The sequence below is a fragment of the Cherax quadricarinatus genome, chromosome 22 (genome assembly GCF_038502225.1).
Source record: "Cherax quadricarinatus isolate ZL_2023a chromosome 22, ASM3850222v1, whole genome shotgun sequence".
Lineage (NCBI taxonomy): Eukaryota > Metazoa > Arthropoda > Malacostraca > Decapoda > Parastacidae > Cherax > Cherax quadricarinatus.
Genome location: NC_091313.1, coordinates 8844334 through 8856923, shown reverse-complemented (window position 1 = coordinate 8856923; position 12590 = coordinate 8844334).

The following is a 12590-nucleotide window of genomic DNA, read 5'->3' as shown; positions in this document are numbered from 1 at the left end:
ACCAAATAACAATAAACATCAAAAACTAATATACAGTATTAGAAAAGAAATATATAGCTAAGTGTGTGTAAACCCAAAAGTATTTTGACAAGTATGCTTCAGGACAAAAGTCACTCAGTAGCCCAGATCGACCTGTCCAGTACACGTCACTCACTTCCTGAGGCTGCCTCTATTTCACACTGTCAGTTTATCTGTGAGCATCAGCCGAGGTAGACATAAGCTGGTATGTATGTGTACTGCCCTGTGCAGTATATAGTTAGTATTTACCCACTGTTACTGTGAATTTGTAGCTATTATTAATTTTATATATAATGTATGTGTGGTTCTTACGTTTTCAATGGTTTTGCTAGGATTAGCAGAGTATGCGAGGCTGTATACGTTCACGTTTAGCCATATATATCAATAATAACAACATTTTGTGAAAGGGGTAACATGCTTTATGTGGCATGTTAAATTGGGTAACAAGCTGAAAAAGTTTGGGAACCACTGTGCTAAGTGAACATGTTCCATACTCGAGTCATCCTAGGAATAAATGATCTCGGATGAAGTGATGTGTAGTTGTTGTTCGTTGTCCGTCTTGTTGTATGGAAGCTGTCTTCTCGTTGACCACGGAGTGAAGCTAAGTGTGAGACCTCGACAACATTGGCCTTGTACATAACAGTAAGGCCATCCACATTCCTCCGGTGTTGAAGGCTATGCTGAAATGACAGATTTGTCCAGGCCGGGTCCAGACGAGAGATGAGTCGTCTTGTTCTATTTTCCATTCTGTTAAGAAGTCACAGAGGAGACGGGAAGGAGGGGGAGGGAGGGACAGTAGAGCATACTTATTACAACCCAGGAATTCAAAGACCTGTTATCCTGGGTGTAATGGGAGCAAAATAAACACAGCAGAAAAACTTTTGACTTATATTATCCTTCACCAAGTAAGATCAGAAGTATGTACACTATATACACTATGTACCACAATAGGTATTAGTGCACTCCACGGTAAGCAAGGCAGAATAGAAGCCACTAGAGAGCAAACCGTGCTTCAACCAGCTCTAGAATGGGAATGACAAGGGCAGACAGGCGGGTAGTACCCACAACACCTCTGCGATTGCCAAAACCATCTTCTCTTTGGCTTGAACCTGGGTACTGATTGAACGACGGGGCCCCATCGTTCGACCCTAGTACTGGTTCGCTGGTTGGGGGAGATAGCCTTTCAATGAGGGTGTGTACATGCGCCGAATAAAGGTTACGTACTCTTTGCATGCCACAATACTCAAGATGTGAGCACATTTGTGCCTCTTTCAGAGTCTTACAAACTTTACTATCAAGTAGATGAGAGATACGTCAAAGTGCTTTAAGCTTCCTGGCCGCCTTGTTTGTGAGATTCACTACATGCTTCATCATAGACAGTTTGATATCAAATTTCACCCCAAGGATATTGATCTCATCCCCGGGTTCCAACACGTTCATTCTTACCACTGCTCCAGCATTATCATCGTGGTGTCTAGAGACCATCCTCAATTGTATTTTCTCAATTACAAATGTGACCTTCCATCGTCTTCCTCAGGGCTGATATAGCTGATGATAGGTGTAACTTAGAGAAGCTGGCATTTCCTCCCTTGGATAAGTAAATGTCAGAGTACAGTCGTCTGCATATGATAGGATTCTGGGATGAGTTGAAGAAGGTCAGTGAAGTAAAAATTCCATAACAACGGCCCAAGCACACTTTCTTGTGCAACACTTGCACCAATAGAATGTTTTATTGACTCTGTTCCATTGATAACTACTCTCTCTCTCTCTCTCTCTCTCTCTCTCTCTCTCTCTCTCTCTCTCTCTCTCTCTCTCTCTCTCTCTCTCTCTCTCTCTCTCTCTCTCTCTCTCTCTCTCTCTCTCTTTCTCTCTCTCTCTCTCAGCTCTGGTTCCTATATTTCATTACGTTACATATGTCACCATACTGTATGATGGAGTATGAGAGGCTGGTGTCCTAACAATAAGCTAAGACACTCACACAGGTGAGACGCTTTACGTACGTAACAATGACACCCAGGATGGTCAGTACGACCACTGTCCTACACGGCACAACTTACCAGAGTACAGGGAACGTACTGTGAAATTTCAAGTAACTCAGTTGTAGCTGGTGCGGGTAACAGCCGAAGGACCCGGGTTCAGTGCGAGGCTGGGAGGAGGCACATGGGTAAACCTAGCACCTATTGTCCTTATTCACCTAGCAGTAGAGAGGTACCTGGGTGTTAGCAGACTGTTATGGGGTCGCATCCTGGGGAAGAATAAAGGACCCCAAATGTAAATAAGCCAGACTGTTTGTCTTTCCCGGGTTATGCTGGCTTACTAACCCATCCTGGATTAATATGAGTTATTCAGCGAGGTATGAAGGGTGTAGCGAGTTGGCTAAGAGCAGCCTAGATATTACTGACAGCGTCAAGATATATCCACTTGTTTAGTGGTGGCTCACATAAACAGATGAAGTAGACTTGTAGTCGTCTCTGTCTCTGTTTGTCTGTCTGTCTGTCTGTCTGTCTGTCTGTCTGTCTGTCTGTATGTCTGTCTGTCTGTCTGTCTGTCTGTATGTCTGTCTGTCTGTCTGTCTGTCTGTTTGTCTGTGTGTGTGTGTGTGTGTGTGTGTGTGTGTGTGTGTGTGTGTGTGTGTGTGTGTGTGTCTGTCTGTCTGTCTGTCTGCCTGTGTGTGTGTGTGTGTGTGTGTGTGTGTGTGTGTGTGTGTGTGTGTGTGTGTGTGTGTGTCTGTCTGTCTGTGTGTGTACTCACCTATTTGTGGTTGCAGGGGTCGAGTCCTAGCTCCTGGCCCCGCCTCTTCACCGGTTGCTACTAGGCCCTCTCTCTCCCCGCTCCATGAGCTTTATCAAACCTCGTCTTAAAACTGTGTATGGTTCCTGCCTCCACTACGTTATTTTCTAGGCTATTCCACTGCCTTACAACTCTATGACTGAAGAAATACTTCCTACTATCTCTCTGACTCTTTTGTCTTCAACTTCCAATTGTGGCCTCTTGTTTCTGTGTCCCCTCCCTGGAACATCCTGTCTTTGTCCACCTTGTCTATTCCACGCAGTATTTTATATGTCGTTATCATGTCTCCCCTGACCCTCCTGTCCTCCAGTGTCGTCAGGCCGATTTCCCTTAATCTTTCTTCATAGGACATTCCCCTTAGCTCTGCAACTAACCTTGTCGCAAACCTTTGTACTTTCTCTAGTTTCTTGACGTGCTTTATCAAGTGCGGGTTCCAAACAGGTGCTGCATACTCCAGTATGGGCCTGACATACACGGTGTACAGTGTCTTGAATGGTTCCTTACTAAGGTATCGGAATGCTGTTCTCAGGTTTGCCAGGCGCCCATATGCTGCAGCAGTTATCTGATTGATGTGTGCTTCCGGAGACATGCTCGGTGTTATACTCACCCCAAGATCTTTCTCCTTGAGTGAGGTTTGCAGTCTTTGGCCACCTAGCCTATACTCTGTCTGTGGTCTTCTGTGCCCTTCCCCTATCTTCATGACTTTGCATTTGGCAGGATTAAATTCGAGAAGCCATTTGCTGGACCAGGTGTCCAATCTGTCCAGGTCTCTTTGAAGTCCTGCCTGGTCCTCATCAGATTTAATTCTCCTCATTAACTTCACATCATCTGCAAACAGGGACACTTCTGAGTCTAACCCTTCCGTCATGTCGTTCACATATACCAAAAATAGCACTGGTCCTAGGACCGACCACTGTGGGACCCCGCTCGTCACAGGTGCCCACTGTGATACATCATTACGTACCATGACTCGTTGTTGCCTCCCTGTCAGGTATTCTCTGATCCATTGCAGTGCCCTTCCTGTTATATGCGCCTGATGCTCTAGCTTCTGCACTAATCTCTTGTGAGGAACTGTGTCAAAGGCCTTCTTGCAGTCCAAAAAGATGCAATCAACCCACCCCTCTCTCTCGTGTCTTACTTCTGTTATTTTATCATAAAACTCCAGAAGGTTTGTGACACAGGATTTGCCTTCCGTGAATCCGTGCTGGTTGGCATTTATACTCCTGTTCCGTTCCAGGTGCTCCACCACTCTCCTCCTGATAATCTTCACCATAATTTTGCATACTATACACGTCAATGACACAGGTCTATAGTTTAGTGCCTCTTTTCTGTCTCCTTTTTTAAAAATGGGAACTACATTTGCTGTCTTCCATACCTCAGGTAGTTGCCCAGTTTCCAGGGATGTGTTGAAGATTGTGGTAAGTGGCACGCACAACATATCTGCTCCCTCTCTAAGGACCCACGGGGAGATGTTGTCCGGTCCCATTGCCTTTGAGGTATCGATGTCCCTTAGCAGTTTCTTCACCTCCTCCTCATCTGTATGTATGTCGTCCAACACTTGTTGGTGTATTCCTTGCTGGTGTCCCCATCTGGTCTGTCCCCCCAGAGTCCTTCCTGTCTCTACTGTAAATACTTCCTTAAATCTCGTGTTGAGCTCCTCACATACCTCTTGATCGTTTCTTGTGAGTTCTCCACCTTCTTTCCTCAGTCTTATCACCTGGTCCTTGACTGTTGTCTTCCTCCTAATGTGGCTATACAGCAGTTTCGGGTCAGATTTGACTTTCGATGCTATGTCGTTTTCATACTGTCGCTGGGCCTCCCTCCTTATCTGTGCATACTCGTTTCTGGCTCTTCTACTAATCTCCTTGTTTTCCTGGGTCCTATGCCTCCTGTACCTTTTCCATTCTCTGTTGCACTTAGTTTTTGCCTCCCTACACCTTCGGGTAAACCAAGGACTCGTTTTGGTCTTCCTATTATTTCTGTTTCCCTTGGGAACAAAACTTTCCTCTGCCTCCTTGCACTTTATTGCCACATATTCCATCATCTCGTTTACTGATTTTCCTACCATTTCTCTGTCCCACTGAACCTCCTGCAGGAAGTTTCTCATACCTGTGTAGTTCCCCCTTTTATAGTTTGGCCTGTCCCCTTCAGTTCCTGTTACCTTCTCCACTTGTAACTCTACTATATAGTCAAAACTCAGAACCACATGATCGCTAGCTCCAAGGGGCCTCTCGTAAGTGATGTCCTCAATGTCTGAACTGCTCAGGGTGAACACAAGATCCAGTCTTGCTGGCTCATCCTCCCCTCTCTCTCTGGTTGTGTCCCTGACATGTTGATGCATGAGGTTTTCAAGTACCACATCCATCATCTTGGCTCTCCATGTTTCGGGACCCCCATGTGGCTCCAGGTTTTCCCAGTCGATCTCCCTGTGGTTGAAATCGCCCATTACCAGTAACTTTGCTCTGCTCGAGTGAGCTCTTCTTGCCACCTCAGCCAGTGTGTCCACCATCACCCTGTTGTTTTCTTCGTACTCCTCTCTTGGCCTCCTGCAGTTCTGTGGTGGGTTATACATCACTCCAATGACTACTTTATGTTCTCCAGACTGAATTGTACCTACAATGTAGTCTCTTTCTCCAATCATGTCCATGCCTTCCATTTCCTCAAATCCCCATCGGTGTTTTATGAGCAGTGCAACCCCTCCTTCCCCTCTACTCCTTCTATCTTTCCTCAGGATCTGATATCCTGTTGGGAAGATTGTGTCTGTTATTGTCTCAGCGAGTTTTGTTTCTGTGACTGCTATGATGTCTGGGGATTTTTCACTGATTCTTTCATTCCACTCCTCATGTTTATTCGTTATTCCATCCGCATTTGTGTACCAAACCTTTAGTTTCTTTTCTATCATTGTGGTCATGCAAGAATATTGGAGTTGGGGGAGCGAGAGCCTTGGTGGGGGCCTATATGGGGCTGTGGTGTAGGTGGGGTTTGTGTTGATGGGGGTGGGGTCAGAATGCCCGTAAGGGACAGCTGTTGGGGTGAGGTTTGTGATATGGGGGTTGGTGGCAGAGGGAACAGTGAGTGGGTTGTAGTATAGGTTGCTCAGTTGCGTTGGGAATGTCGCGGGTGGAGTCTTTTGGTGGGAGATTCTGTGGGGTGTGTTTGCCCTTCCTCCTGTGTCTGGGTCCTGCTCATTTTCATTGCTTCTCGTTCCTCCTTGCGTCTCTGTACCCTCTCTTTCAGTGTAGTCCTTTCTTCTTGTGTTCTGTCGCGGTCGAGGTATACTCTCTGGTACCCCTCTTTGTCCCTCAGTCTTGCTTTCTCTTGCAGAATCCTGGTTCGAACTGATTCTTCCTTGAAAGTTACTCTGACAGGCCGTATCCGTGTGTGTGTGTGTGTGTGTGTGTGTGTGTGTGTGTGTGTGTGTGTGTGTGTGTGTGTGTGTGTGTGTGTGTGTGTGTGTGTGTGTTTGTGTGTGTGTGTGTGTCTGTCTGTCTGTCTGTCTGTCTGTTTGTCTCTCTCTCTCTCTCTCTCTCTCTCTCTCTCTCTCTCTTCCTCACGTAACCTAGTTTAACTTAATCCTGGTATAATCTAATTTAATTAAACTGTAGCATAATCTAACCTAACATAACCTACAAGTTCACACAGAGTCACACAATAAGGTTACACGGAGTCACACAGTAAGGTCACACAGGGTCACACAATAAGGTCGTACGGGGTTACACAAGCAGGTCACTGCAGAAAAAAGTAATTTGTCAGCTTATTAGACAGGTCACGATTGTCTCAACCAACACTAGCATTCCCACAAGTGTCCAGGCACTCATTAATACTCACTCACACACACACACACACACACCCACATACTCTCTCCTCTCATTCCCTCTTTCTACCCTTTCTCTCTCCTCTCTCTCCCTCTTTCTACCCTTTCTCTCTCCCCCTCTCACCCTCTCCCTCCTCTAGCCTTCTGTCTGTGGTAATAAAAAAAAAAAAAAAATGGGTGGCCCTAGAGGACGGAAAACCAGAGATCTGGTAGACGAACCAGGGAGGAAAGACTGGGAGTTAGAGCTACAAAAAAGGGAGGAAGAGTGGGGAAGGAAGATAGAGCTTGGTAAGAAAATGGAGGAGTGGATAGCTGAAGAGTGCAGGAAGTGGGAAGTACAGGTCTTAGTAGCAGAAGCTAGGATACAGTGCTTAGAAGAGAAACTGCAAAGCCTGAAACAGATTAGAGAGACAAATGACAATTCAGATGTGACATCAGGAAATTCAATGTCAGGCGCAGACAAGGGGACAGTAAGCAACAACGGAGACATGCCATACGCGAAGGCCCTATCAGACCCACGTGGGGCCAGGGAAAAGACGAGGAGCACACTAAGATCAAATGACAGGGCCGAAGACAATGAAGGTATGCTATATGCAGAGATTCTAACAGCCAACTGCAGTAGCAAGGGACAGCTGGTCATGAAAGACAGTTCACTGAGAATAGAAGTTTCAGATATGACAGGGACTGAAGGCAAGAACATGTCAATGGAAGGAAATAAAATGCCTCAGAGGAAGCAGATGGAGACTCAGTGGGAGGAGGAAAGGGCGAGGTCAGTTTTTGTGTACGGGCTCCAAGAAGCCAAGGGGGACAACTTTGAAGAAATAAAACAGGAGGAGAAAAAAATGACTGAAGGCATCATGAAAACAATAGGTGAGGGCGATATGACCCAGGTGACAAATTTTCAGAGAATTGGGTGGTTTGCGAGTGGAAGGATACGGCCTGTCAGAGTAACTTTCAAGGAAGAATCAGTTCGAACCAGGATTCTGCAAGAGAAAGCAAGACTGAGGGACAAACAGGGGTATCAGAGAGTATACCTCGACTGCGACAGAACACAAGAAGAAAGGACTACACTGAAAGAGAGGGTACAGAGACGCAAGGAGAAACGAGAGGCAATGACGAAGATGAGCAGGACCCAGACACAGGAGGAAGGGCAAACACACCCCACAGAATCTCCCACCAAAAGACTCCAACCGCGACATTCCCAACGCAACTGAGCAACCTATACTACAACCCACTCACTGTTCCCTCTGCCACCAACCCCCATATCACAAACCTCACCCCAACAGCTGTCCCTTATGGGCATTCTGACCCCACCCCCATCATCACAAACCCCACCTACACCACAGCCCCATATAGGCCCCCACCAAGGCTCCCGCTCCCCCAACCCCAATATTCTTGCATGACCACAATGATAGAAAAGAAACTGAAAGTTTGGTACACAAATGCGGATGGAATAATGAATAAACAGGAGTGGAACGAAAGAATCAGTGAAAAATTCCCAGACATCATAGCAGTCACAGAAACAAAACTCGCTGAGACAATAACAGACACAATTTTCCCAACGGGATATCATATCCTGAGGAAAGATAGAAGGAGTAGAGGGGGAGGAGGGGTTGCACTGCTCATAAAACACCGATGGGGATTTGAGGAAATGGAAGGCATGGACATGATTGGAGAAAGAGACTACATTGTAGGTACAATTCAGTCCGGAGAACATAAAGTAGTCATTGGAGTGATGTATAACCCACCACAGAACTGCAGGAGGCCAAGAGAGGAGTACGAAGAAAACAACAGGGTGATGGTGGACACACTGGCTGAGGTGGCAAGAAGAGCTCACTCGAACAGAGCAAAGTTACTGGTAATGGGCGATTTCAACCACAGGGAGATCGACTGGGAAAACCTGGAGCCACATGGGGGTCCCGAAACATGGAGAGCCAAGATGATGGATGTGGTACTTGAAAACCTCATGCATCAACATGTCAGGGACACAACCAGAGAGAGAGGGGAGGATGAGCCAGCAAGACTGGATCTTGTGTTCACCCTGAGCAGTTCAGACATTGAGGACATCACTTACGAGAGGCCCCTTGGAGCTAGCGATCACGTGGTTCTGAGTTTTGATTATATAGTAGAGTTACAAGTGGAGAAGGTAGCAGGAACTGAAGGGGACAGACCAAATTATAAAAGGGGGGACTACACAGGTATGAGAAACTTCCTGCAGGAGGTTCAGTGGGACAGAGAAATGGTAGGAAAATCAGTAAACGAGATGATGGAATATGTGGCAACAAAGTGCAAGGAGGCAGAGGAAAGGTTTGTTCCCAAGGGAAACAGAAATAATAGGAAGACCAAAACGAGTCCTTGGTTTACCCGAAGGTGTAGGGAGGCAAAAACTAAGTGCAACAGAGAATGGAAAAGGTACAGGAGGCATAGGACCCAGGAAAACAAGGAGATTAGTAGAAGAGCCAGAAACGAGTATGCACAGATTAGGAGGGAGGCCCAGCGACAGTATGAAAACGACTTAGCATCAAAAGTCAAATCTGACCCGAAACTGCTGTATAGCCACATTAGGAGGAAGACAACAGTCAAGGACCAGGTGATAAGGCTGAGGAAAGAAGGTGGAGAACTCACAAGAAATGATCAAGAGGTATGTGAGGAGCTCAACACGAGATTTAAGGAAGTATTTACAGTAGAGACAGGAAGGACTATGGGGGGACAGATCAGATGGGGACACCAGCAAGGAATACACCAACAAGTGTTGGACGACATACATACAGATGAGGAGGAGGTGAAGAAACTGCTAAGGGACATCGATACCTCAAAGGCAATGGGACCGGACAACATCTCCCCGTGGGTCCTTAGAGAGGGAGCAGATATGTTGTGCATGCCAGTTTCTACAATCTTCAACACGTCCCTGGAAACTGGGCAACTACCTGAGGTATGGAAGACGGCAAATGTAGTTCCCATTTTTAAAAAAGGAGACAGAAAAGAGGCACTAAACTATAGACCTGTGTCATTGACGTGTATAGTATGCAAAGTTATGGAGAAGATTATCAGGAGGAGAATGGTGGAGCACCTGGAACGGAACAAGAGTATAAATGCCAACCAGCACGGATTCATGGAAGGCAAATCCTGTGTCACAAGCCTTCTGGAGTTTTATGATAAAATAACAGAAGTAAGACACGAGAGAGAGGGGTGGGTTGATTGCATCTTCTTGGACTGCAAGAAGGCCTTTGACACAGTTCCTCACAAGAAGCTAGAGCATCAGGCGCATATAGCAGGAAGGGCACTGCAATGGATCAGAGAATACCTGACAGGGAGGCAACAACGAGTCATGGTACGTAATGATGTATCACAGTGGGCACCTGTGACGAGCGGGGTCCCACAGGGGTCGGTTCTAGGACCAGTGCTATTTTTGGTATATGTGAACGACATGATGGAAGGGTTAGACTCAGAAGTGTCCCTGTTTGCAGATGATGTGAAGTTAATGAGGAGAATTAAATCTGATGAGGACCAGGCAGGACTTCAAAGAGACCTGGACAGACTGGACACCTGGTCCAGCAAATGGCTTCTCGAATTTAATCCTGCCAAATGCAAAGTCATGAAGATAGGGGAAGGGCACAGAAGACCACAGACAGAGTATAGGCTAGGTGGCCAAAGACTGCAAACCTCACTCAAGGAGAAAGATCTTGGGGTGAGTATAACACCGAGCATGTCTCCGGAAGCACACATCAATCAGATAACTGCTGCAGCATATGGGCGCCTGGCAAACCTGAGAACAGCATTCCGATACCTTAGTAAGGAATCGTTCAAGACACTGTACACCGTGTATGTCAGGCCCATACTGGAGTATGCAGCACCTGTTTGGAACCCGCACTTGATAAAGCACGTCAAGAAACTAGAGAAAGTACAAAGGTTTGCGACAAGGTTAGTTCCAGAGCTAAGGGGAATGTCTTATGAAGAAAGATTAAGGGAAATCGGCCTGACGACACTGGAGGACAGGAGGGTCAGGGGAGACATGATAACGACATATAAAATACTGCGTGGAATAGACAAGGTGGACAAAGACAGGATGTTCCAGGGAGGGGACACAGAAACAAGAGGCCACAGTTGGAAGTTGAAGACACAAATGAGTCAGAGAGATATTAGGAAGTATTTCTTCAGTCATAGAGTTGTAAGGCAGTGGAATAGCCTAGAAAATGACGTAGTGGAGGCAGGAACCATACACAGTTTTAAGACGAGGTTTGATAAAGCTCATGGAGCGGGGAGAGAGAGGGCCCAGTAGCAACCTGTGAAGAGGCGGGGCCAGGAGCTAAGACTCGACCCCTGCAACCACAAATAGGTGAGTACAAATAGGTGAGTACACACACATACACACACACACACACAGAGCAGGGCAGAGCAACAAGAGCAAGCACACACAGACTCATATCCAGAACCCCACAATCAATCACACTGTCCCAACACAAACCACAATCCACACCCACAGCTCCCACCCAACACTCAGCTATAGAATCCCACAGTACACTGCCAGGTCCCCTATCCTCACAGACCCTAAAACACAGTGTTGGAAAGGAAACTGAAGGTATGGTACACCAACACTGATGGAATAACAAATAAGTGGGAGGAGTGGCAAGAAAGAATCAGAGACATCACCGGTCATCATAGCTCTCAACAAAAACCAAGCTTACAGATATAATAACAGATGCCAACTTTCCAATGGGATATCAGATCCTGAGGAAAGACGGAGGGACCAGATGGGGTGGAGGAGTGGTACTGCTGGTCAAAAACCAATGTGATTTTGATGAGCTAGAGAGAGGAGACAGTGGAGAAGCAAGGGATTACATAGTAGGAATGCTTCAGTCTGGAGGTCCCAAGGTGGTAATTGCAGTGATGTATAACCCACCACAGAACAGCAGGAGGCCAAGGCAAGAGTATGATGAGAGTAATAGTGCGATGGTTGACACTCTGGCTGAAGTGGCAAGAAGGGCTCATGCGAGCAGGGCAAAGCTACTGATCATGGGGTGACTTCAACCACAAGGAAATTGATTGAGAGAACGTGGAGCCACATGGGGGCCAAGAATCTTGGAGGGCTAAGATGTTCGAGGTGGTACTGGAAAAATTCATGTACCAACATGTAATGGACACTACCAGAGAGAGAGAGAGGAGAGGATGAACCAGCGAGACTGGACCTAGTATTCACCTTAAATACACAGTAGAGTTACAAGTGGAGGGGTGAGCAGGAGGAGCCAGATGAATGAAGCCAAACTACAAGAAGGGGGATTACACAGGAATGAAGAACTTCCTGACCGAGGTTCAGTGGGACAGAGAACTGGCAGGGAAGTCACTAAACGAGATGATGGAATACTTGACAAAAATATGCAAGGAAACTGAGGAGAGGTTTGTACCCAAGGGTAACAGGAATAATGAAAAAGCCAGGATGAGCCCGTGGTTTCCCCAAAGGTGCAGGGAGGCCAAAACCAAGTGTGCTAGGGAATGGAAGAAGTATATAAGGCAAAGGACCCAGGAGAATAAGGAGAACAGTCGTAGAGCCAGAAATGAATATGCACAGATAAGAAGGGAGGCCCAACGACAACATGAAAATGACATAGCAACGAAAGCCAAATTTGATCTGAAGCTGTTGTACAGACACATCAGGAGGAAAACAACAGTCAAAGACCAGGTAATCAGCCTAAGGAAGGAAGGAGGAGAGATCACAAGAAACGACCGAGAAGTATGTGAGGAACTCAACATGAGATTCAAAGAAGTGTTCACAGAGGAGACAGAAGGAACTCCAGAAAGACAAATAGGTGAGGTATACCACAAAGTGTTGGACACAATACATACAACCAACGAAGAAGTGAAGAGGCTGCTGAGCGAGCTAGACACCGCAAAGGCGATGGGGCCAGATAACATCTCTCCATGGGTAATGAGAGAGGGTGCAGAAACGCTTTGTATACCCCTAACAACAATA